Source organism: Physeter macrocephalus, chromosome 19 (genome assembly GCF_002837175.3).
Source record: "Physeter macrocephalus isolate SW-GA chromosome 19, ASM283717v5, whole genome shotgun sequence".
NCBI classification, from domain to species: Eukaryota; Metazoa; Chordata; class Mammalia; order Artiodactyla; family Physeteridae; genus Physeter; species Physeter macrocephalus.
The window spans coordinates 16,292,148-16,319,112 of NC_041232.1; the positions used below are offsets into that span (position 1 = coordinate 16,292,148).

Consider the following 26,965-nt stretch of genomic DNA (forward strand, 5'->3'; position numbering starts at 1 on the left):
GGAGCCTGTGCTCCGCAACGGGAGAGGCCACAGCAGAGGGAGGCCCGCATACCACAAAAAAAAAAAAAAAAAAAAAAAAAAAAAAAAAAAAATGGCTGTACATATAAAAATCATCCTTTGTACCACTGGGGGCTTGTACCAGCCTCTAGGCAACATGGCCCGGGTGCTGTGTGAAATCTATGTCACGTCTGCTGACGAGGTGGCCTGTCCAAGCACCCAGATGTCTCTGAGGGTGGGAATTCTTCAGTGGATGCTGAAGACTCAGCGCTTTCAAGAAACCAGTTAGGACCAACCCTGGGACCCTGGACCCCACGGCTAAGGGACGGGGGATGGCTCTCAGGCACCATTCTCCTTATGCATCAGCTCTAAACCTCAAGCCTCTTCAAAGGGTGACACTAAACCCCAACCTTACAGATGAGAGCTCAGAGGCAAAGCGGCACAGCTGGCCAGAGGAGGGCCCCACCACTGAGCTCAGGTTAGCCTGACTTCAAAACCCAGACCCTGTCTTACCCCTAGGTTCTTCATGACCTTTTTTTTTTTCCTTAGATTCCATATATATGTGTTAGCATACGGTATTTGTTTTTCTCTTTCTGACTTACTTCACTCTGTATGACAGACTCTAGGTACATCCACCTCACTACAAATAACTCAATTTCGTTTCTTTTTATGGCTGAGTAATATTCCATTGTATACATGTGCCACATCTTCTTTATCCATTCACCTGTTGATGGACATGTAGGTTGCTTCCATGTCCTGGCTATTGTAAACAGAGCTGCAATGAACATTTTGGTACATGACTCTTAAGACACAGACCTACTAGAGCGTGGACTTGAGGATATGGGGAGGGGGATGGGTAAGCTGTGACAAAGTGAGAGAGCGGCATAGACATAAATACACTACCAAACGTAAAATAGATAGCTAGTGGGAAGTAGCCGTATAGCACAGGGAGATCAGCTAGGTGGTTTGTGACCACCTACAGGGGTGATATGTATATGTATAACTGATTCACTCTGTTATAAAGCAGAAACTAACACGCCATTGTAAAGCAATTATACTCCAATAAAGATATTTAAAAAAAAAAAAAAAAAAAAAAAACCCAGACCCTGAAATACGATGCTTAGCCACCATCCTGGCCCCGGATCCCCAGATCTGGGAGGGTCCCTGGACGGGACCATCACAGGAAATCAGCAGAAGTGCTTTTAATAGCAGATGTAGGCTTCAGCTGTTGGGGGTTTTTCCAGCGACAGGAAGGGGTAGCCAGGCAGGTTCTGCAGGAGGGAGAGCAAAGAATTCCAAGGTGGTCTTTCTCTTGAGGTCTGGAGAAAAGCCTGCTCCTGATGAAATGAACAAGCTCGGGGTTAGAAAGCACAACTGCTAAGAGAAGTGGATGGATGCTGGGGTTTGTTTCAGAAAATCTAAACAGCAGCTTAGGAGAGTTTCTGAGATTCTGATGGGGGGAAAACCGAGGCCCAGAAAACCAAAAGTGTCTTGACCAAGACCTGATAGCCTCTAAGTGGTAGACCTGGGATTCCAACCCAGTTCTGACTGTAAAGGCAGCTGTTCGTCCTGACACACAGGCTTCTGAGTCATTCGTTCACTCAACTCACTCACTCATTCCACAGCTATTTATTGAGCCACTGCTCCATCCAGGTCTTGAGAATAAGTGGGGAATGATGTATGAGATTTGGGCTCTGGGACAAATCCCTGGAATTTTCTGGATTTCAGCCTCTCCACCCCCTGCCCTCAGCGGACACAGGCATCACTTGGGGGTCTTGCATTTTTTTTGGTTAATTATCTCAAATATCTGTTCTGCTGATGTAGACACAACCTCACCATCCTGCTCTCCTACAGAAGGAATCAATTCCCCTGCGACGGTTGCTTAATGAAGAAATATGAAGACGGCCCAAGGAATGGAAACTCGTAGCGAGAGCCAAGGCGCCCAGTGGCTGGAGGCATGTAGGTTCCAGGGCTCAGGCTGCTTAAAAAGCTGCTCACATCTTTTAAACCAAACAGTCGGAGTGCAAGCGTTTTTGCCAAATGTCTCCACGCTGTTATTACCGAGCATCTGCATTTCAGCCTCTGAGTCCTGGGCTGATAGTGGGATGTCAGAAATATTGCTGAGACGGGCGGGGAGGAGCGGAATGCTCCCCCCGTGCAGCCCCTTCACAAAGATTTCAGGCCCTCAAGTGCCGTTTTAAAGAGCTGTGTCGAAAAGACCCTTCTCTCTCACCCATCCCACGGCGAGGTGTGTTTGGGATTGCTGCCTTGTGAACGCGGTACACGCTTTCATCTTGGTGAAGCACTTCTTTTGTCAAGCGAACGTGGTGTCCTGGACCCATTCCCGAGCCTTAAGTGAGCAGAGCAATTCATTATGATGACAGCGTAAGCGTCGGTCCCAAGTGTGGAGCGCGCCGCGGGCGTGCCGGCTGCCTGACATTTGGTAACTCTGCCAAGAACTTAACAACAACGCGTGATTATATCTGATATGCTTTCCTTAGTTCCTTATGAATACCGTGGGCTGGAGAGAAATTGAACTTTAACAATGGATTGTGTTGTTCTGAATTATCTCGGTGCGGGGATGGGGTGTGGGACCGAGCCAGACACTGGGAGGGTTTCCGCAGGTCCTGGCAGGTCCGGGCAGGTTGAGTGACTACTGATTCTGACCGGGTCTCAAGCTGGGTCTGGCTGGACTTCCCCAGTGTTTGATAGAGAGGTTTGTGTCCACATCCCCAAGCCTATTTTATTCATTTGTATTTCCTGCCTGGCCCTTGAAGGCATTTATTTAAATTTGAAATCCCTGCTTTAAGGAAATGAATTAAGAGACATAAGTCTGGGTAACAGAGGCACTTACTGATGCCCTTGGCAGGGCTCTGGACTCCCATTTCATCACATTCATTCATTCAACAGCCATTCACTGGCACCTACTCTCTGCCAGGCCCTGTGCAGGGTACCTGGGAGGTAGTAGACAATAGGAACTAATGCTTGCTGATAATTACCACTTGCCAGACGCTGCTTCAGTTCACAACCCATTTATCCTCATAACCATCCCTTGAGTAAGTACAATTATTATCTCCATTTTATGGATGGAGACACTGAGGCTCAGAGAGGTGAAGTAACTTGCCTGTGGTTGCACAGCTCGTGAGCCCATGTTCTTAACTACCGCACACCACTGTATCTCTGGCAAGGCTGATTCCCAGGGAGCTTACATTAGCTTTCAAAGATTCATCTGGCTTTAAACTCCTGCTGCCCTCTGAAGCTCGCCCGCTCTGCAGATTTGAGAAATGCAATTTGATGCAAGTGTTTTTTAACCCAATAAAACTGGAAAGCGTCTACCTCCCCCTGAGGAATGCCATTTGTCAGCCCTCTGCTTGCAATTTTCACCCCTTTCTGGGCTTAAAGGGAGACTCTTGGAAGATAAGCCTGGGAGCTTTGTGCATTGTAAATCTTTTTAAAACCTACACTGCAAGCGTTTTCTCTCCAAATATGGCGACTTCTCAGGCCTGGACTCGGCGTCCGTTCCTCCGGCAGAGGCGAGGAAGGCCCCATAAAAGGTCATGCTTGTGTAGCTTTCACCTCCTGTACAAACCTGCCTGCCTGCCTGCCTGGTTTTTCTCTCTTGCCTCCCTAGTTCTGCAGCCACGAGTTCTATCATCTGAGACGTGCACTGGGATGTTGGTACTTTACCTTCCCAGGGTTCCTCCCCTGTCTCCAAAGAGAACAGGTTTTATTCCCCACCCCCACCCCTCTTTATCCTCCTCTAGGGTATGAATTAGGAAAAGCAAGAAAGAAGAAGAAAAAGGAAAAAAGAACGGCCAAGTGGTCAGGTGAACACCAGCAAAGGAGAAATAATTAGCGCTGATTAAATTGGGGGTGTTAAGAATAAAATGGCAAGTGAGTGGAGGCTAGCCTGAACCCGGAACAGCCATGCAACCTAGCCACGTTAATGAAGCGCAGGCAGTCTCCACGGAAACCCAAGTGGGGGACACTGATGAACTCACATTAATTACGTGGAAATCTCTGCACTGGAAAACGGTGCTTGGGGAAGGGCAGGAGGAAATGGGCTGCGTATGCCTTGATGCACTCACGCAAGTCAAGGCTTCTGTCGCCGTTGATGACAAGCCCAATTTCAGGCGGTTTCTTTCACGGTAGCAAACTCTAAGTTTAGAACTCTGAAGGCGTAATTCTTTATTGGCTGGCAAAGAGTTATGCCCGGCGCCCCCCAGTCACCCCAGTCCGTCTGCACTCTCCCTGTACCTCTGCATGCTCCAGCAACAGAAGGGTTAACAGCTGCTCCAGTGTCCCTGCCGTACCGACGGCTAAACATTTTAATACTGTTTGCTCTCATCTTCAGCCGTTACTAGACAAGAAAGGTGAGGCTCAGGCGACTAGCTCGAGGCTGTACAGCTATAAAGTGGCAGATCTGGAGTCTGAACACGGACAGTCCTCCTCTAAAGCACCCTCCTCCCCCTCCTCTTCCCTCCATCTTTATCCCCCCATCTTTTCCCTCCTCCTTCTTCTTCTTAGCTTTATTGAGATATATTTCACATAGCATACAACTCACCCATTTAAAGTGTACAATTCAGTGATTTTTAGTACATTCACAGATGTGTGAATATCACAGTCAATATTAAAACATTTTCACTAGCTCAAAAAAGAAACTCTTTAGGTATCACTCCATTATCCTACAGACTCCTCAGCCCCTGGAAACCACTAATCTGCTTTCTGTCTCTATGGATTTGCCTATAACGATCATCTCACATGAAGGGATCCTGTAATATGTGTCCTTTTGTGTCCGGCTTCTTTTGCCGAGCATGATGTTTTACAGGTGCATCCACATTGTTGCATGTATCAGTACTTCATTCCTCTTTATGGTCAAATAATATTCCATTGTATGGATATGCCACATCCTGTTTATCCATTCATCCGCTGATGGACATTTGGGCAGAGCTCACATGTTGACCTCCACATCGTATAAGCTATGGAAGGTCACAGTTAAGGGTAAACCTGGGACTCAGGTCTGCCTCTGTGGCTCAGGCACACAAAGGCTAAAGTGGAGATCTCGTTCCATATCATTGAGGAAAGGTGTGAAGCTCCTATAAGTTGAGTGCAGAATTTGGGGGAACTTGGGAACTGTAGGATGTGGGAGTATCACGCAGGGAAGGAAAACAGCATGATTCCACTGCATGTGGAATGAGGGGAAGAATGAGACTTGATGGCTCTTTCTGGAGAGGTATAAGGCTCTCGTGCGGAAGGTGAGGGATGGACGTACTCCAGAGGGTGGGAACATGGGCCTGAGCGACCTTGAAGAAGTCTCTTAGCCTCTCTGTGCCTCGGTTTCCTCGTCTGTAAAACAGGGAGATGGTAACAGTGCCTACTCTTTAGGAATGTATGGAGGCTAAGTGAGTTAATCTTTGTAAAAGTGGTTAGAACAGTGCCTGGTACACAGCAAGTACAAGTGTTTGCTGTTACTTCTATTATTGCCTAGGAGGAGTCTTCTGGGGCGCTCACCTTGATCCCACAGGTACAGGGAGGTGAGTCCCCCGAAGGCCATATTTGTTGGAAGAAACATTCACTGGCCCACTGGCCTTGCTCTGGATCCCAGTTTTCCTAGCCATCAAATTAGGAGAATAGGTGCATGTATTCTAAGAACGTTACTTGGATTTCCTCTGGGAACATCCCCTGCTCCTCCAGAGCACAGTTTCTTGGTCTACGTGGGAGTGGGGTCTCTCAGGCCTTCCAGCATCCTACACCCCTTTGCTGCTCTCCCTCCCGATAGGTGTGGATGCAGCATAGAGCAAAGAGTAAAAACAAGGCTTTCAGTAAAAGGCAGAAGGGGTTACTGGCTCTGCATGGCTGACCAAATCTTTGAGCCTCTTTATCCTCAGTTTTCTTATCTCTACAGTGGGGACAAGGAAATCATCTCCCTTCTATGGTTGCTTGAGGATGAAATGGGTGAGTTCATGGAAAGCACCCCAATGCAGGCAGTACACAGGAGCAGGTAAGCGCTCAGTGCATCTCAGCCTGTTATGGTTACTATGAGGCCAGAATCCCAGCGGGAGGCTTGGATCTTTAGAACATTGCAATCTCGGCCCCAGTGCCCTTCACTTATTAAGCAGACTGCGGTCCCTGCAATTTGTGAGTTTACTGGAGAGAGACCGTCTCTGATCTTCAGCGGCTGTTAGGCCTGTGTGTTTCCCATCAAAGTGAGCCTCCGCCTGCATTCTAATCACACCCCCCAGTTAATACCATATATTTCTATGTAAAAGGGAACAAATTGCACGCAGACGACACAGAATATGAAAGCTCCCAGCGACACTTTCATTGTTCAGGCCGCGTGCTCTACTCACTGCTTCTGAGAATACTAAGTTAATTGGCAGTTCCATTTATCTCACTTTGCCTAACTGATAGATCCTGCTGTCCTTTAGTCTGTAAACACGTCTTGGTATTTCTCTGATCCCACTTTCCTCTAACTCTTGCCTCTGACCACAAAACACACACATACCCGCGCGCGCGCACGCACACACACACACACACACACACACACAACCAAAATCTACATTTGTATAATGTGACACTGTGAGGGAAGAATGGATAAGATTTGATACATTTGGCGGTAAGGTCTCTATTTTTCTTTTTAAGCAATTAAGTAAATACAAATGAAAAATATATAAAAAGTATGCTAGAGTGTTTCCTTTTCTTAGACATTTATTCATGTAATAAATATGTATATATATTTTTAGTGCCCATTAACATGCCAAGGACATGCATGTGATGCTTCTCTAACCTGTTTCTTTCTTTCCATCTCCCCTGCAATCAGCCTAACCAGTGTTGACCTCAGGCTGGGGGGATGCGTGAGCTTTGGAGCCAGAGAGAACTGGGTTCAAATCCTGCTTTACCACTAGGGGCATCACCTACAAGTTTCATCTTCCTGAATATCGGGCTGTTCATTGGTAAAATGGAGCTTACTATACACTCACAGTTGAAATGAAATAATAGCAAATGAAATGAAATAATATTAAATGAAATAATATTTCTTAAAATGTCTGTTATTTACAATAGTCAAGATATGACAAAAGCCTCAGTGTCCACTGATGGATGAATGGATCAAGAAAATGTGGTATATGTACACAATGGAATATTATTCGGCCATGAAAAAGAAGGAAATCTTGCTATTTGTGACAACATGGATGGATCTTGAGGGCATCAAGCTAAGTGAAATAAGTCAGACAGAGACAAATACTGTATGATCTCACTTATATGTGGAATCTAAAAAACACCCCCAAACCCAACTTAGAGAACAGATTGGTGGTCACCAGAGGTCAGAGGGTGGGTGAAATGGGTGAAGGGAAACAAAAGGTACAAACTTCCAGCTATAAAATAAATGTCATAGGGGCGTAATGTACAGCAGAGCAACTATAAGTTAATACAGTATTGCCTATTTGAAAGCTGCTAAGAAAGTGGATTGTAAGTCTTTATTACAAGCAAAAAAATTCTGTGATTCTGTATATGGTGACGGATGTTAACTAGACTATTTGTGTTGATCACTTTGCACTATATACAAATATCGAATCATTATGTTGTACACCTGAAATCAATACAACATGGTATGTCAATTATACCCCAACTGAAATAAATAAATAATTTTAAAATGTCTATCACAATGTCTCTCACTATGTTCAGTAATGTACTACTTTTCATCTGCCTCCCATCTCCACTGAGTTTTCCGTTACGCCCCAGAGCCTGCCTCAGTCTTTCCTTGTTCACTTCCAGTCGCCCTAGATTCTTATGTTGAATGCTTCTTCAAGGAGCTTTTCCTGAAGCCCTGGAGTAAACAAGGTGTTCTTGCTGTTCACTCCCCGGGACAGGCTGTGTTTGCCTTTCTGCCACACTCATCATGGTTGAAATTACCTGTCCAACACAGCTCTCCTCCTCTGGTCTGAAGCTTACCCAAGGGCAGGGGCTGAGCTCTGCGTATCAATTATAAGATGTACCAGCGAATTACTCATAGCATTTCAAAAAAAGGAAGAAAAACTGGAACCAACTCAAACGTCCATCAACAGGCAAATGGATAAACTCTGACGTATTCATCTGACGGAACACCATTCAACAATACAAAGGAACAAACTACTGGTTTACCCAACAATATGGAGAAGTCTCAAAAACATGCTGAAAGAAAGAAACCAGAGACAGAAGGAGTATATATTGTATGATTCAATTTATAGGAAATTTGAAGGCAGGCAAAACTTATCTACATTGATAGCAAGTAGACCAGTGGTTGCCTGGGGCCGGGGCTGGGAGGAAGGCACGGAATTCAAAGGGGCAGGAGGCAACTTTGGGGGATTATGGAACTCTCCACCTTGATTGGGGTGCTGATTATGTGGGTGCATACATCTGTCAAATCTCATTCAACTACAGACTTAAAATGTTCGCTTTTTCTTTTCCTCTTCTGGCCACACCACGCGGCATGCATAACTTCCCACGACCAGGGATCAAACCTGTGTCCCCTGCAGTGGAAGCACGGAGTCTTAACCACTGGACCACCAAGGAAACCCAAAATGTTTGCATTTTATTGCATGTAAATTATACCGCAAAAGTTGATTAAAAATAAATGAATACGGCCTCCCTGGTGGCGCAGTGGTTGGGAGTCCACCTGCCGATGCAGGGGACACGGGTCCGTGCCCCGGTCCGGGAGGATCCCACATGCCGCGGAGCGGCTGGGCCCGTGGGCCATGGCCGCTGAGCCTGCACGTCCGGAGCCTGTGCTCCGCGACGGGGGAGGCCGCAGCGGTGAGAGGCCCGCGTACCGAAAAAAAAAAAAAAAAAAAAAAGAATAAAACGAAAAAGCAAAAACAATTAAAGAAGGAAGGAAAGAATGAATGAGCAAACAAAACAAAACAGAAAAAAAAGGAAGGAAGAAAGAAGGGAAGCAAGTTTCCCAGCTTGACTTCTCCTCAAGCTGGAGCTTGACTTCTAAGTAGGATGTGGCGGTTAGTGAAATCTTATCATTATCACTGGGTTTCAAAAGAGAAATGACAAAAATCGTATTTTCAAAGACACTGGAAAGCTGTGGAAATAAAAGAAGGCTAGATGAACTAAAATTCCAGCAAGAGAAATGTCCTTCCTAGAAATTATGAAAGCCATAAGACCATGGAGTGACATCTTTAAAGTGCTAAAACCAAAAACAAACGCCCTGCCCACCTACAGTCCTGTATCCAATAAAAACATCCTTCAAAAATGACAGCAAAATAAAGACATTACAGACACACAAAAGCCGAGGGCGTTTTCAGCAGCAGTCATGCACTATAAGAAACACTAAAGCAAGTCTCCATCTAGGCTGTAGGAATGTGGTCCCAGATGGAAATAGGGACCCACAAGAAAGAATAAAGAAATCAGAAAAAGTAAGTATTCATTCACACTGGTAGAAAATTGACTGTTTAAAGCAAAATTATTAACTGTTTTATGGCCTTATAATAAATATAGAAAAAAGCAACAACTGTAATAGCCAGCATTGAGAAATTTGCTTTTGTTAAATTTAAGAACTTCTGCTAGCACGGTTTACAACTGCCGAGACATGGAAGCAACCTAAATGTCCATCAACAGATGAATGGATAAAGAAGATGTAGTACACACACACACACACACACACACACACACACACACACACACACACACACAAGGGAATACTACTCAGCCATAAAAAAAGAAAGAAAGAATGCCATTTGCAGCAACATGGATGGACCTAGAGATTATCATACTAAGCGAAGTAAATCAGACAGAGAAAGACAAAATACCACGTGCTGTCACTTAGCTTTGTGTCAGCACTTGGCACACTATCTGGTATTGTGCTTAGCAGAGCTCGCTGGGTGAACATATAAAGATGAAACATCACTTATATGTGCAATCTAAAATATGATACAAATGAACTTATTTACAAAACAGAAACAGACTCACAGACACAGAAAGCAAACTGAAAAAAAGGAAGAAAAAAATCCCCCCTTTTTCTCCTTTTCACATCTCTTGGGGTCAACCTCAATGTCCTTCTTAAATAAAAGCAAACATAGATAAATAGATAGAGAGATAGACAGACAGATACAGACAGACATTTTAAGAATTATAATTCTGGTCACTGTTCATATATGTGTGCCCAGGACAATCTCAATTTATACCTGTTGTGCCAGTGTAATTAATTATAGCACTCCCTTTCACCCTGAAAATTATCCATTTTGGACAGTAAATTACATGACCACACTCATTATACTGTACATATAACAATCACCTCCCCCGTCCTGCACCAAACTATACATAACAGTCATCTTTCTATGTCTGTACATATGGATCTAACCTATTTGTTTCAGTGGCTACATAATATTCTACAGGATGCATGTACATGACATTTTTTTAAACTCTCCTGTTGATGAAAATTTTAGGTTGTCTAAAGTTTTAAAGATAACACGATGAATGCTGTTTCTCAAGGCATGTGGTCCAGGTGTGGGCGACCCTGGTTCTCTGGGCTCCAGGGGTGGGCAATTATCCTGAAGTGGATAATTCAGAAATGGTACTCGCGGTGGTTCATTTGGGAAAGAGAGGTTTCTTTCTTCCTGCTGTTATTAAACCAGAGGAATTTAAGCCTGGAGCTGCTAATGGCCATTTTGACACGCAATGGAGACCTCTTGCCTTAGACTGGAACCACCATAGTTGGGAACAGGAACAATGAATAAAGACAGGTAGATTCCCAATGACTCTGTCTAAGCTCCTGGATCCTGCTGTAACTGAAGCCACATCCCCTGGAGTCTTCTATAATGTGAGCCCCTAATTCCTTTTTTGTCTTTTTTTTTTTTTTTTCACTTGTGCAAGTCTAAGGTTTTTGTCAATGGAAATGGAAAGACTTCTAACAAAATATAACTGTGATGAGCATCTATCTACCTACCTACCTACCTACCTATCCTCAAAAACATATATATGTGTATATATATATATTCAAGAATATTTGTTCACCAGAAGACATGTACAGAGAGCATTCACGGCAGCATTTTTGTAATAGTTCCATCCCCTTCTCCCCTCAAAACAACACAACCCAAAAGTCCTTCAGCAGGTAAACGGATAAACTGCGGTACATTCACACAGTAGAATACCATACAGCAGTGAGAATAAGCAAATGACAATTACATGTGAAAACAAATGCATCTCATAAACATAATGCACAGATGAAGCCAGATCCAAAAGAGTATATATTGTATGATTCCACTTATATGAAATTTAAAAAACAGGCAAAACATATTGGTGATAGACCTCAGGATGATGATTAACACCAGCGAGGAGGAGGCTCCTGTCTGGAAGGTATCTTGAGGGAGTTTCTGGGGTTCTGGTAATGCTCTATATCTTGATTTTGGTGAAGAAGTTGCATGGATCTTGCCACCGTGTAAAAATTCATCAAACCACACACCTGTATCTGTCTACTTTTCTCTATGTATACCTCAAGAAAATTTCTGAAAGCATCTGAGAAGAAAATGTTTTGGAAAAAATCTAAGAGTGGAAAAGCCTTCAGAACACACAGGTGAAAGCAAGAAATTGCAAAATTGGTCCTGATGCACAAGATATTACAATGGTGAGAGGCCAGTTCTTCAGGCCTTTGTTACAGACCCAAAGTGAAGCATCTGATGTGTTTGCATTTCCAGGAATTTAATTTCCGGACAGATACAGGAATCAAATGAAAAACAGACTAGGAACCAACAAAGGAGGAAAACCTGATGGAAACTTTGGGGAAAGTTGACCATGGTGTATGTACCTAAAAGTTGGTATTGTATTGGGAAGGAAGAGAATTCTGGTCACAATCTGCACTAGACTTTAAAGAGAAATGTTCTAACAACTTGGTGAAAGACTGATAATGTGCTCATGGTCAAAGTCTCTAGAAGGAAACATGGTGTTAATTGGGTGGGGGATGCTAGAAAATGAAATGTTGAATGAAATGAAGGAAATGGATAGGAATGAATTAAATGGATGTGAATTAACAAATGTTAATGAAATGAATGAACAAAATGAATAACTATGCACAGTTCTAATAACAGAGCAAGGGGTGCAGCATCTAAGGAAACTTAGACTTCTACAGAGCTCCAGTGTGTTCAGATAGTCAAAGAGATTTCACCAAAGATGGCAAGGAGGCCACGTCCCTGGAAGGGAAGAGACTTCTAGACTATTTTCAGAAAACCTAAAGGCAAGAAGGAGTGGAAACTTTAAAAAATACCAAAAGGCAACACTTTTTTTTTTTTTTTTTTTTTTTTTTTTTTCTGTTTTGGTCAAGTCACGCAGCTTGCAGGATCTTAGTTCCCTGACCAGGGATCAAACCCGCACCCCCTGCACTGGAAGCACGGAGTCCTAACCACTGGACCGCCAGGGAATTCCAGCAACACATTTTAAATAGGATTTGTATTGTTCAGAGCAAGTAGATGTACAAGGAGATAATAGGTCCTCTCTTTGGGGAAGATGCTGGATTAATTTAGTCCACACATATTTACTGTGTGTCTTCCATGAGGCCGGCACATAATAGGTGTGCTGCAAATAGTTGCTGCGAATACTGAATTCAAAGATTAATGATGGTCCCTGTGCCGGTGGCCCTCTCTGCTGGTGGTGACACAGACCTGTGAGCAGGTGTGTGATGAGGGCCATGACTGTGGAATCCCACGGAACTGAGGAGAAAGGAGACAAGGGAGGGAGTCAGAGGAAGCTTCCTGAATGGAAGAACTTCCTAAAAACATCTAGGAAGAAAATGTACGTGTGTGATGAGGGCCATGACTGTGGAATCCCACGGAACTGAGGAGAAAGGAGACAAGGGAGGGAGTCAGAGGAAGCTTCCTGAATGGAAGAACTTCCTAAAAACATCTAGGAAGAAAATGTACGTGTAAGTACCACACCTACATCCGGCCAGCCCTCTCTCAGAGGGAGCTATCAGGGACTATGTTTATCCCCATTTTGCAGATGAGAAAACTGAGGCTTGGAATGAGAGGGGGTGGATTGTCTCAGGCCAAACAGCTGGGTAACAGCAGAACCAAGGCTCATCCGATGTCAGGTAGACTCCAGAGCCAGTAAACATTACCATCACATCCTCCTGCTTTGGGTGGAAAGCTGGTGAGACGCCCTTCAAGGTTTCTCAACGACTCTACGATTCTAGGTGATGTGTCCTCAACTTCAGAGTTTCTGGGGAATCTGTTGGTCTGGATTAGACTGCCTCCTGAACACAAGAGAGGAATTCTTTGGCTTTGGCTCCACTGGTCTGAAATCTACCTCTACTTGAATACCAAGCCGAAGTCTGAGCGCTTCGTGACCCTGCCTGAATTGGTGGCAACGGCTGCTGGTGAATTCATGCTTTCCACACAGCTGTGCTATTTCTGCCTTGAACCCGCTGAGCCTTTGTGGCATCTACTCTTTTTTTTTTTTTTTTTTTTAATTCATTTGGGGCCAATAATATGCTTTGTTGAGAACCAGGCTTTATAAAATGAAGAAATCAGCTGCAATAACATTGTTTGGTCTATATTAATGAGTTGTAACTCGATATCAAGTTCATTATCAAAACAAACCCCTCATGTGCCTGAAGGCTCATGCTCTGTGTCTAGCTGAAAAGAAACCCTCCCTTTGTTGAGGCGGAAAAGAAAACCTTCAGAAAGTGGCCGTTTATGCTGAAAAAGCCCCAACACACCCTTCACTGAAACGGCATGAATTGTGGTCCTGTCAGCTGGAGACACCTCGTGCTCTTCTGCTTTGCGCTTCTTAAAACATCACCTGGACCATATTCTGCTATCAATCTTACCTAACGATCTGTTTACCTGAAGCGCACCATTACGGAACAGGCTCCCATTACGGTCTAGGGCAGAGGAAAGAACATTAATGAAACCAAGAGTCTGCAGGATTAGATGGCTTGGCAATTGGTCTGAACGTCTGCCTTCCCTCAGTGTCCAAGTGGCCAGGCTGTTCTCTTTTTAAACAGGTGAAATTGCTACAATAATTAAAGAAACTAAAAGGAAACATATGAAGAGCTAACAAATACCGTTAGGTGTCGCCATGCAAAGCGGAGAGGGCTGGGGAGAAATAGCAGAGGGGAAGGAGGAGGAGAGGAGAGGGGGGCGGACAGAGAGGGACATGTAATGCACAGCCTCCCAACATGCAACGAAATAAAAACTGCTTTCTGCGGAGTGCCATTTTTTGATGTTCCCTGAATGAGGGCTGGGTGCTTAGGGGGTGTCTGACCTTTGACCAACCTCCCCACCCCCTTCATTAAGGCCCCTACCATGGATTAAATTCAGGTCCTTTAGGTGCCAGAAGTGGCTCTCTTCCTTCACAGGCAGACAAGGCACCATGAGGTCTGGCTTCCTTTCAAGTCAATTTGCAGTAGGACCGTGTTCTAATATCAAAAAGGAAGAAAAGGGACACCTTGCTCTGTGAGGAGCCATGAGATGGCTGCATTTGATGTGACTTCTGGGGACAGCGTGACATCCTCCCCCAGAACACTCCTGCAACTTCTGGTGAGCTCAGAAAGGCTTCAGCAACGGGGAGGATGTGGGCTGGGGGAGCGTGGTCTGGAACTGAATTTGGGGGCTTGAAAGCGAAGCCAGCTCTCCATCCCAGCAAATACTAGCAGGTCTGGGCACTGTGCAGAGAGGAAAAAAAAAAAAAAATGGGACTTTGGATCCGGACTGCTCCGGTTTTGAGTCTCGGCTTCTCCATCACACAAGTCACTTTCTGTCTCTGAGCCTCAGTTTTCTCAGCTATAAAACAGAGGTGACCACACCGTCCTCACCGGGTTGTAATGAGGCCTCAAAGCAATGTCTGTGAATCACCTGGTGCACTGTGATCTCTCAGTAGGCGGTAGAATAACAAGTAAAATAGGTACTAGGATAGTACAGACTGAGGAGCCAAGATGCCATAGACAGGAGACTCCAAATGAAGGCGAGGAAGACCACCTGGAAGGAATCTTCGAGGTAGCTGTAGGAGAATGGGACCCCCGATTGGTATCTACTTTGAGAATATCAAAACAGGGAGTGGGGAGGGAGAGAGGGATTTAGGAAGTGATTTCTTTGACAGCAGCTGCTGAGATGCTTTGAATCCTGACCCCAAAGGGAGGAGGATGCTGTATCCTTCACTTCAAACCGAATAAAAGATCGGCCTCCGTGATGCTCAAGAGCTGAAAATGTGACTCCTGCAGCTAGGGGACCAGCAAGCTGGTCTCTGACACCCTCCTGGAAAACCCAGAGGACAGAGACAGGCTGGGGAGTGCTTCTGGGGCAGGCTGGAGAGGTGGAGAATAGCCCTCTCAGCCTTAGTTTCCTCACCTGCAAAATGGGTTAATACTGCCTACCTCTTAGCGTTGTGGAGTGAATGGAACTGGACGATTCACGGAAGGGCCTGGCTCGTGGGCACACACTCAGTCATCAACCAGTCATACCAGTTATTTCTATGATCATCACCATGACGAAATAATGCACCATATATGGAATTTCAAAACGTCAACATCATTTTTAACCTCATGGAAGATACAAAGGCGTGATTCATTTGACTATCCACAGGAAAACCTTGAGAGAATGACAATTCACGAGGAGATAGTTTTTCTCCGTACTGAACCATCTTTCTCTGACAAAGGAAAAAAAAAACCCAAAACTGATGTTGGCATTATGCACAACATAACATGGGGGATTTATAAAGCACTGAAAGGTGGAATAACATTAATCAGAGATCAATCTCAGTTATCACTCTGGACCCAGTCTTTATGGATATTATCTTGAATCCACACAAGATTCAATCACAGGTGAGAAAACTTAGTATCAGAGAGGTGAAGCAGATAGCCTAAGGTCACAGAGCAGGCGAGCAGCCGCAGAGCCAGGGCGCAGGCGCTAAGTCAGTCAACCCTGGCCTGGGCCGTCTGGCCAGCCAAGGAAGCTCAACAATTATCCCGTATTGAGGCAATTTAAATCTCAAGCCCCGGAGCTGCGCAAAAAGGGAACAAGGAGGGTTATTTGTTAGTCTGAGGCAGGAAGGGAAAAGGTGAGGAGCCTGGTTAGGGTTAAAGAATCATCCAGGGGCTTCCCTGGTGGCGCAGTGGTCGAGAGCCCGCCTGCCGATGCAGGGGACGCGGGTTCGTGCCCGGGTCCGGGAGGATCCCACGTGCCGCGGAGCGGCTGGGCCCGTGAGCCGTGGCCGCTGAGCCTGCGCGTCCGGAGCCTGTGCTCCGCAGCGGGAGAGGCCGCAACAGTGAGAGGCCCGCGTACAGCAAAAAAAAAAAAAAAAAAAAAAAAAAAAAAAATCATCCAGGTTGCCTAATCTAATTCCCATGTACGCTGAAGAATGCTCCCCCACTTCCAGCATTTTCTCATTCCCTATGAGAATGTCAGATTCATGTTCTCGCAGATTCCTTGGTATCTGTCAACAAGCACTGCTTCCTGAGGTTTGAGAGGACTTTTTAAAAAGGTCTAAAAATATCAGAGAAGCAGTTTGATTAGTAGAGGATGGAATCAGCCAATAAGCGATAGCAACATAGGCGACAGCTATGTGCTAATTGCCTCTTGGGCATTTTCTTCAAGGGCTCTTGGAAATCATACACTTTAGTCATGTTACCCTTCTGGCTGCCTTTTCCTGAATGTATAAAAAATGACTGGCATGAGAGTCATCATCTCTGGAAATGTCAGTATTTAAATGTTTTAATGCTTGATATTTTGGGGAGCCAACGGCTTCGATTCCTAAGTGGAAATATGAAGAGACAGCATTCAATGAGAACCTACTATCTGCCAGGGGTTTTTCTGAGCATTATCTCACTGATCCTCCCAACAATCCTACAAAGCAAGAACTGTTATTTCCATATGTGAGATAAGGATACTGAGGCACAGAGAGTAAGCCTGCCCACGGTCACACACACAGCAAGTGTCAGAATGCTATCCCAATTTATGGCGCACCCAGCACATGCTGGGGCTGTATCTGCGAATAAAACATTTGTGGCCTTTGTCCAAGGGGAATTTACAGTTACCCAAGGGATGCGTTGCCTCATTTGGCATGTGGAGCTATCCTTGGTCCTGAGAATAGAGGCTGGAGAATATTGAACTTCTACCCAGGGCCAGGCATTGGGCTAGGCTCTGGGTATAGAACTGTGAACAAGGCAGGGTCCTTTCCCTCAATGAACTCCAAGCCTAGGGGTGGAATCGGACAAATAAACAGACAATTATGGTCGGGGTATTTTATTTTATGTTATTTCTGATAGAAGATAAAAAATTTAGCAGGTCAGAGCCTGGATTCAGACTAAATCCATTTAACTAGATATTTACCCAAATTATTCAACCCAATTAAGCTATTTACCATTATCAACATCTCAGCCACACACCCCCAGAACCTCATTCCTCATTAGCTGAGCCTGTCCTCCTCACCGTTTTATCCAGCAGGTCTTGACAGTGTATTGACCCAGCATCAAAATATGCCTTTCTTAGAAATGTGACTCTAATTAGAAATGGCTTATAAATCTTCACTGAAATGAGCATTATTTAGAAAGATGCATCTAAACCACATACAGGGGCTCCCCCTCCCTGCCTCGTCCTTAGCTGTGTTTCTCTTCCAGAAGAGCTCACTGGCATATTTTAGCAAGAGCTCAAGAAAATGCAAATGTCCTTGTCTGTGGTCATGGGCGAAGCAGTCACATTCTTGTCTGCATCGCCCACAGCTAAAATTGGCACTTTCCTTTTTCTGCCAGAGCCTTTCGAACATTCTCTTTAAAAACTGTGCCAGCAGACACCCCTTTTAGAGAGATACTTGTCTACTGCCCCTTCTTACTGCTGTCAGCCAGGCTGATCTTAAGAGCAGAGGATCTCTCTAGCTAGTTGGTCCTGGATTCAAATCCTAACTCCATCACCTACTTTCTGGGTATCTCCGGGCAAGTTACAAAACTGCTCCAAGCCTCAGCTTCCTCATCTCTACCAACAGGGACAATGACAGCATCTGCCCCACAGGACTGAGGAGTTAATTTTAATAATATATGCAGAACACAGCAGATGCACAATAGATGCTTAATAAGTGGTAGCCATTATTTGCCCTCTAGAGTCATATGGCAAGGAGGGAGCCTCCAAACTGCCACGTTAGAGTTCCTGGTTCTGCATATGAATATCAAGAAACTAGAGAGGTTAAGTGATTTGCCCAAAGTCACACAGCTAGGTAGGGAGAGAGCTGATGTTTGGGTCAGACCTCCTAATTCCGGGCAAGGGCCACACCCACCCCACCACTGTTCAGAACCCTGGAAATATCTTGCCATGGAAAACCATAGTTTGGGGGAGGGGAGAATGTTCTAGAAGGAGGAAGAAGATGTAAGGCATGGCACCCTCAAAAACCATGGCTTCCATGTAGACCAAGTAATGAAAGATGAAGCTGGAAAAGGTGGCAGAGACCAGATCACGGAGAGCCTTTTAAACCTTATTAAAGATATTAATCTTCATTTTGAGGGCAATGGAGGGTCATTAATTGTTTTAACCAGGGAAATGACACTTGCAATGAAAGAGAACGGGTTGGAAGAAAGTCAGCGTTAAGGTAAAGAGTGCAGTTAGGAGGCTGGTGGAATAGTCCAGGCTAAAGAGGAGGGCATCCTGGATCAGGTAGCAACTCGGGGGAAGGAGGCAGTGTCCATAGAGCACCTGCCCTGAGGCAGCTGTTTGAACACAATAGGTGATGGAGGGGGAGAGATCAAAGATGAAGCTCCGGTTTCTGCCTGAACAATTGGGTACATGATGGCATCATTTATTTAAATGGGGAATGTTTCACCATCAGATAAGCATTCAGCTGGGGAAAGGTATTCAGGACTCCACTAGCCCTGTACTGCCATGGTTCTCAACCTGGGACGACTTTGGCCCCCAGGGGACATTTGGTAATATCTTGATGCATTTTTGGTTGTCACAACTGCCATCTAACGGCTAGAGACCAGGAACGCTGCTCAATATCCTGCAATGCACAGGACAGCCTATGGGTCCCAAACGTCAGTGGTGTCAAGGTTGAGAAACCCTACTCTGCTGAAATTCAAATTCTTGGAAGAAGTAAAACATTAGAGCTTTCTGGTTATTGAAAGGTTTAATGGGGATTCATGGAGGTAAGTCCTCCCTAATTTGACAACCCTCCAGGGTAGAAACTTGGATAACTTTGTGTATGGAGAAGGAGAGTATGTAAAGATTTATCTACCGGAGCTCTGTAGTGGGAGAGCATTTGGTCAGACAGGGTACCAAGAAAGAACTTGTCCCCTGGTGGAGAATGGCAATACACCCCCCTCACCCTGATGCAGTAGAAAGTAAGTTCCAGCCATGGTTCAGTGTCTCATATCGCCCCAAGTTCACATCCAGCCAACGTTGAAGATACAGATCAGATGGCTTCACTGTACCTTTCTTCCTATGATAGAACTTGTTTCTATCTCCAAGCTCTTAAATATTTTTCACCTTTCTTTTTGGTACTTCTTATTTGCCATCTTGATTCATGGTTATTTATGAATTTGCTCTCCAACAGAATTGTGGGTTTCTGGAGAGAAGCCCCCAAGTCTGATTCCTATTAATGCCTCTAAAACATCTGTCACATATATTTAATAGACACCCCAGAAGGTGACCTTGACCCTGTACTAGGCTACAATGGGGCGTCACTTTCTGTTTTTCCTGCTACTGAGCTACATCCAACCACGGATCCCTTGAAGCCCCTGACAATACTGAACCCATTCCAGAAGCCATCCCAGCTGTATCATCTTCCCACTTTGTGAAATCCAGAAATCCCAAGGCAATTCCAGGCTTGCAAGTAGATCACCAGACATAGCTAATTTTTGAGTTATTAAATAAAACCGCCTAATGCATAAATTCCAACTTAGACAGAAGTACATTAGATCAAAGTTGAGCCCGCAAGAAATTTTCTCGGCAGAGTTTGAAAACAGGAATTCAGAAGGGAAAATGCCACCATCTCATGATAGAAGGTATCCCATTACTGGTGATTATGATTTTGAATTTAACTGTCAGAAAGATCTCTGAGAAAAATCTGTTGATTTGTTAAGTCCAAGCAAGGTTTAATTGGCTTCTGTCAGATTTTATGTAAGTGCTACTAGTCACTGAACCCCACATGGATTCTGCAGCTTTTGAATTTAACAGCTGATGGCTGAGTCTTTTAGAGGCTGTAGGAATGCTGAAAGGGGGCCAAGAATAGGTCTTTTTCTACAGTTGTGCAAAGGTTTGTCTAACCAGAGATTCTTCAAGCCCCCTGCTCCCCAAACGGTGAAAACACAAGAGGGTAGGTATAAAGATGGTGCATATTCCACTCTCTTGGCTCTCCATGTTATTCCCTGTAAGTGTATTTTTCAGAATTTCCGGAAGGTTGTCCCAGGTTATTGTCTTTTCACTTCTGTATCCTCAACACCTAGAATCATGCTTAGTACATACCTGGAGCTCAGTAAATATCAGTTGAATGAGTGAATGTTTCTTTTGGCAGCCTCTACCCTTGCCCTGACCCCCACAGCTCTTTGGTGGATTCTGTGCTGTTTTTTAAAGTACTACTGTGGGGCTTCCCTGGTGGCCAATGCGGGGACATGGGTTCGAGCCCTGGTCCGGGAAGATCCCACATGCCGCAGAGCAACTAAGCCCGTGCGCCACGGCTACTGAGCCTGCGCTCTGCAGCCTGTGTGCCTAGAGCCCGTGCTCCGCAACAAAGAGAAGCCACCGCAAGGAGAAGCCTGCGCACTGCAACGAACAGTAGCCCCCGCTCATCACAACTAGAGAAAGCCTGCGCGCAGCAACGAAGACCCAACGTAGCCAAAAATAAATAAAATAAAAAACGAATTTCTATAAAATAGATAAATAAATAGAGTATCACTATGGGCAAGTGCCCTTGACATTCCTAAGCAGTTCTGGTGCAGGTTAGGGGATGTCTCTCTTTTTTAGGTTACTGTATTGCTTGGGACCCCCAATGTCTGATTTTTTGTGAAGTCATGTGTGCCAGTTATTGCTGATTAGTCAACCAGACACCCATCTCCAACACCTTCACCTGTCTCTTGCCCCTGCTTTCCACACTCAGGTTAGATACACATTTTCCCAGCCATTCTTGCAGTTAAGAAAAGGCAGGTGACACTGCTCTGGCAAATGAGACATAAGAGGAAATACGCTGGGAAGTTTCCTGGAAATCAGGCAAACTTTATTTGCCTCATAAAAGGGGCAAAAGTAGCTCTTACCCTCCATTTTTTCCTCTTTCTACTGGAATATGAATGTAATGGCTGGAGAAGGGGCAGCCATTCTGTGACCATGAGGGAAAAGAACCTGCCAGTCCCAACATTAGAGAGGTCTTCCTGAACCAATGCCGGCAGGCATACAGCTCCAGACTTCTTACGTGAGAAAAATAAATTCACATTTGTTTACGTCACTGTTTTTCGGTTTTTCTCTTACTTGCAGCCAAGAATGATCCTAATTGATACACAGGGTTTTCCTTTTTTCTTACTTCCTTCTGGTTCTCAATGGGATTCAAACATGAGCAATGGGACTGTGCTGAAAGTTAAATCCCAGGGACGTAAATCATGCTCGGGGCACTCGCTTTCCTACAGCTAGGATTTTTTAACTGGGTGGCATTTCTGCCATCAGGATGAACTCTCTCCTGCAAGGCACTTCATCCTTCATAAAAATATACTCTCACACTAGTTCTTAAAAATATCCCTAGACTTGCTTCCTCTCCTCTACCCTTAAACTGGGACTTGGCCTCACTAATGAGGGACCCCACTCTGTGACTTTACAGTTAATACTCAGCTTTCTCCAGACTTCCTATCTGGGCTGACTATGTCTTCAAAACGGTAATGGAGGCACATGTGTCCAGTCAGAGGAGAGAGAGGAGAGAGTCAAAATAATAACAACTGTCGTCACTTATTGGGGAGTTCACTGTGTACCAAGTATTGTGCTCAGTATTTCAGATGCATTATTTTATTTAATCCTTCAAAAAGATGTATGTAGCAGATCCTATTATTATTATTCAGCCCATTTCACAGAACCTCATATTAGTGTCAACGAGGGGATTCGAGCCCACCTTGTCCGATTTCAAAGGCAGAGCTCCTACGTGGTCACTAGGTTTGCATCACATCAACTAGCCTCTCTGATGTGTTTCTTCTACCACTCCTCTCCCCGCCCTCACCTCCCCATGCGCAGCAGCTGCCTCTTCGCAGATGAGAGAAAGAGCTCGCTTCATTTTGTCCGGCATAAAGAAAGTGTCTATCATTCTTCCTGTGTCAGGAGGTAATGAACACACGCCTTCCCCGCACCCTGACTTATCATGGAGGGAGCCGACTGTCACATGGGCCTGCAATCAGACACAGCAAGATTTGCCGAGGCAAGCATCACCAGTCCAAAGCGCCAGGGCATAAAGAAGACAAAACAAAACAAAGCAACAACTTAAATTCTGCAATTGTCTCAATGCAGTAACAATGGAGCCAGAAGAATCCCTTGGACAGAGAAAAGGGCTCATTACTATTTTCCTGGCCTGAGTCACGAGATATAATAAAAATGAAGGTGCAGCTGGCTGGGATTCTTCAGAACTGAATCTCAAGTTGTTGTCAGATCTTTTATTTTATTTTATTTTCCAAGGTAATCATTGATTCAGTGCGGGGTGGGGGGCGCAGTCTCCCTGATTAGAGGCCAGAGAAATTACCCAGCACTGGGCCCACTTCGAACAAAGACCAATGACTCAACACTTACACCTTCAGGCCACAAGCTCTCCTATCTGGACAAAGAGGAAAATCGTTTCATGTTTGCGGTGGACATGTATTATGCTGGGAGTCGAGGTTCCTCTTGTTGGGGGAAATCTTTCCTTTTCTGATTCCAGGCAGACCAGCTGGATAGTGGGCTGAACTTCTGAGACCTTTTCTGAGTAACTCCATTCTCACCATAGGGGTGGTGGCAGGGGGGCGATAAGAGGGTGGATGGTAGGGGACGGGGGTCAGGGATGCCCAGGCCAAGGTCTTCTCCGTACACGGGACTCTGCATAGCTTTCCCCCTTCTCCCTGAACCTGCCAACTTAGCTCTCAGCAGAGAACTAGACCCTGGCACTCTTCAAGCCTCAGTCTACTCAGATGCAAAAGGGGGTAATAACTACACCTCTATCACAGAGTCGGTTAAAAGATCAAACCACACCATGTCATAATGGCTAACATTTCATAGTATTTACTCTGTGCCAGGCCCTGTTCTAAGAGCTTTATGCATATTAACTCACCTAATCCCCACAGAACCCTATGAGACAGGAGCATTTTTAGCTGGATTTCATCCATTCTAAGATGAACATTTTCTTTCCCCATTTCAACGTCTCTGAAACTAGGGCGCTTCTTATCACTGAAAGTAGGTCATAGTTTAATCAGTAGAGTTTTCTTTCTTAGTGGCGATCACACAAAATTGTGATGCCTCTTGAAACGGAAAATGTCTTAGATAAAACACAATGTGACTGTTTCACAGAGGAGGAAACTGAGGCACAGAGAGGCACTGATTTGCTCAAGGCCCCCCACATAGCTGAGTGTCACAGTTGGGGGTCTGAACCCATGTCGTTTGCTGAAGAATCTTTTTTTTTTTTTAAATTTATTTAGTTTTGGCTGCATTGGGTCTTCGTTGCTGCACGTGGGCTTTCTCTAGTTGCAGCGATTGGGGGCTACTCTTTGTTGTGGTGCGCGGGCTTCTCATTGCGGTGGCTTCTCTTGTTGCGGAGCACGGGCTCTAGACACACGGGTTTCAGTAGGTGTGGCACGCGGGCCCAGTAGTTGTGGCTCACGGGCTTAGTTGCTCCGAGGCATGTGGGATCTTCCCAGGCCAGGGACTGAACCCGTGTCCCCTGCATTGGCAGGTGGATTCTTAACCACTGTGCCACCAGGGAAGTCCCTTTTTTTAAAAAAAATTAATTCATTTTTGAGAACCTCCTCTTTTAATCACTAAGCTAGGATATCACCAGAGCACCCAGTCTAGTTCCTGGCTGTTTCAGGATCTGCCCAAACTAAGGATGCTTCTTTCCTCTCTGCCACCAAGAGACAGAGCTTATGTAAAGGATTCCACACCTTTAGAGTTTTTGCCAAACGCCGTTCCTGCATTTCCATTCTAGAACATGGAGGGGGTGTTCTACGTGCCCCTCTCTTTTTTAGGCTCTTCTAAAGAAGAAAATGTGGGTCCATGATAATCTACACATGCCCTGCTCCCTCCCTCCCCCATGGCTAATCCTATTAGATTTCTCTTTTGCTTCCTTGGGCAACAAAGGGAAAAGGAACTCCCTAAACAGATTAGGGCGCCTGACTTCGGGCAGGCTAGAAGGTTTCCTCAACAAAAGACGTTCAAGCAGGGGATTTGCATATATTATTTATACTCCTTCCATCGAAAAATCTACATGAAGATGCTGTGCAAGAAGGGTCGCATCATAACATTAGTTATGATAAAGCAACTTGCATCCCCATGAGAAGGAAAATGGCCAGCTTCAGCGGGCTGCAGGACCCTTTGGGGGTTTCCCCCCAAGTGTCACCTATTACACCAGCTCACGGTGGACTCACAGGAAGTGGCATTACCACGTAGCCCAGCTGGTCTCACCTTCCTCCTCTAGAAGCCAGATCCTTCCACGGATCACTCCTCACTGGACATTTACCTGGCTGCCTGGCATCTGTTACTCTCTTTTTATGTGGCATTCCTCTGTTCCCCACCCCTGCCCTGCCCCCAACCAACAAACCTGAAAACTCTCTGAAGCCAGTGAGTATGCCTTACACCTTCCCTTTGCGTCCCCCGTGGGGTGTGCCAACCACCATCACCCTCTGCTTAGCATGGTGAGGCAGGGAGGGCTTGAACTCTCGAGCCAGAGAACTCTGATTTCAAACCATTGCTCTGTGCCTTGCTGACTGCGTGTCCTTGGGTAAAGGACCTGTCCTCAGGGGGCCTTGGTATTGCCATCTATCTCATGAGGAGGTGACAGTTCATACCTCCAAGTGTTCTGGATGGTTCTGAAATAGCACATGTAAAGACTTGAGCTCAGAACCTGGCACGTGGTGAATACTCAATACATGACGACCGACCGTCATCATTATTATCGCCACAGGTATTAGTGTGTTAAACCAGTAAAACTGCAATTTGTTCTTAGTGTGATTTACACCAGAAGTTGATTCTAATCTCTACATATTTTCTTGTGACTGGCCACTTTCTAGTCAGTCTGCTTTAGATTTATCAACGCTTTACGGTAGCTCTAAACAGTTGAAATTTCGGAAGGCGTGATACTTCAAACGCGAGCCAGGGACACCCTAGGGGCTTCATTATTTTCTAGACAGTGAGGGAGGGGCAGCAGCACTTCCAGGGGTTTTGCGCCTGAGGTCGTTTATCCAACAGTTCCCTGCAAGCCTGCTTCCCATCTCTTGACCTCCCGGAGTCCTGCCTATCCTCCTCTCAAGAAAGAGATGATCATTTCAACCTCTGCATCTTCCTCCACTTTCCTCAATCTCTCTAACCCAAGATGGAAACCTCTATTGCATTGGCTACATGACCTCTTCCTTCCCCGATCTCCCCCCCCACTGCCCCCCCCCCCACACACACACACACACGAGTCTGAGTTACCTGTCCTGGCATCCCCACCACACCCAATGATACATCCCCAGCACATCATTAATCATCCTACATCACAATGATCTGTTGCTTATCTCCTTTACTTCCCATCCCAAACAGGCACACTACAGATTGTGAAAATCTTTAAGGCAAGTCAAGCTTTTCACAAGAGCAGGTATTTAGCACACAACAGAAATTCAGTAAGTGTTTGCTAAATGAATGAAACCATGTAACGAAAATCCAGGAAGCGCTAACTCTCTGTAAGACGCTATTCTCAGGAGTTTCGGACATATCACTGAATGCTCACAGCAGTCCCACGAGCAGGCATTATGATACTCCCATTTTACAGACGGCAACACTGAAGCAGAGAAGTCCCGTAACTTGCCCAAGGTCACAGGGCTGCCAAGAGGCAGATCCAAGGTTCAAGCCAGGCTATTTGGGTCCACCGCCCACACGCTCACACTCATCGCTGCTTCTGAAATATCTACCTCGTTCCTCGTTCCTTCCTTCCTTCCCTTCCCCCACTGCTATGCTGGGAAGTTTGTTCCCAGCGGGGGCTGCTCTGGATAAAACCCACTTCCGGGTAGCTTTTTGAGACAAAAGGAGACACGTGAAGACTGCATCTTGAAGAGTGAGCTCATTAAGAGGGCTGAGCAATGAGGGGTGCAAACAGCTGTGTCAATTCTTAGGCAATATCAATAGGAGCTCAGGAACGCTTTGGACCACCACGTAAGCACGGGTGAGTTTCTCTTCTGTGCCCTGACTTCTCCCAGGCCCTCCTTCCTAGGGCAGGACCTTGAGCCACAAGATACGCCACTGTGCGTGGACCACTGTGGGCCAGTAATTGCCTTTGACCCTCTCCCACTGTTCAGCTACCTTGGCCAATTAGTGGTGACATGGGGGTTTGCAGATACAATAACAAAGACACGCTTAACGAAGACATAACAGGCCTGCCCAGTTGTGATCATTTAAAAACAGAAACAACTTGACTCCGACACCAAACACATACTGATTTTCCTCTGTCTTTCAAACCAACAACAGTATTTCTTGTCCCATATACACATTATCAAGTGTTAGCATCGCCGTGAACAATTTCCGTATCTCAGTCCTCACACAGTTTCTGCCTAGTTGGTGTTCCTGTTCTCATTTTGCAGACACGAGCGAATAAAGGCTCAGAGAAGCTAAGCAATTTATCTAATCTCAATAGCTGCTGAGACGCAAAGTCAGGCTTCAAACCCCAAAGTCTGACACTGTAGTCTCCACAAAGAGAGCGGATGTGCACGTACCCTAAGCCCAGCGGATCTCTGAAAATAATTTCTTCGATGGCAAACCTACAATTCATCTTAATTTTTTCCTGATGTTCTACAGTGTCACTGCCGATTTATTCCATCATTTTGGAATTA

General features: G+C 45.3%; 1 protein-coding gene across 1 annotated transcript in view; it reads right to left on the reverse strand.

Annotated features, from left to right (window-relative positions):
• CCDC60 (coiled-coil domain containing 60) overlaps nt 1-26,965 on the reverse strand; it is a 154,498-nt gene that overhangs the window by 127,127 nt on the left and 406 nt on the right. The window lies entirely within an intron of this gene.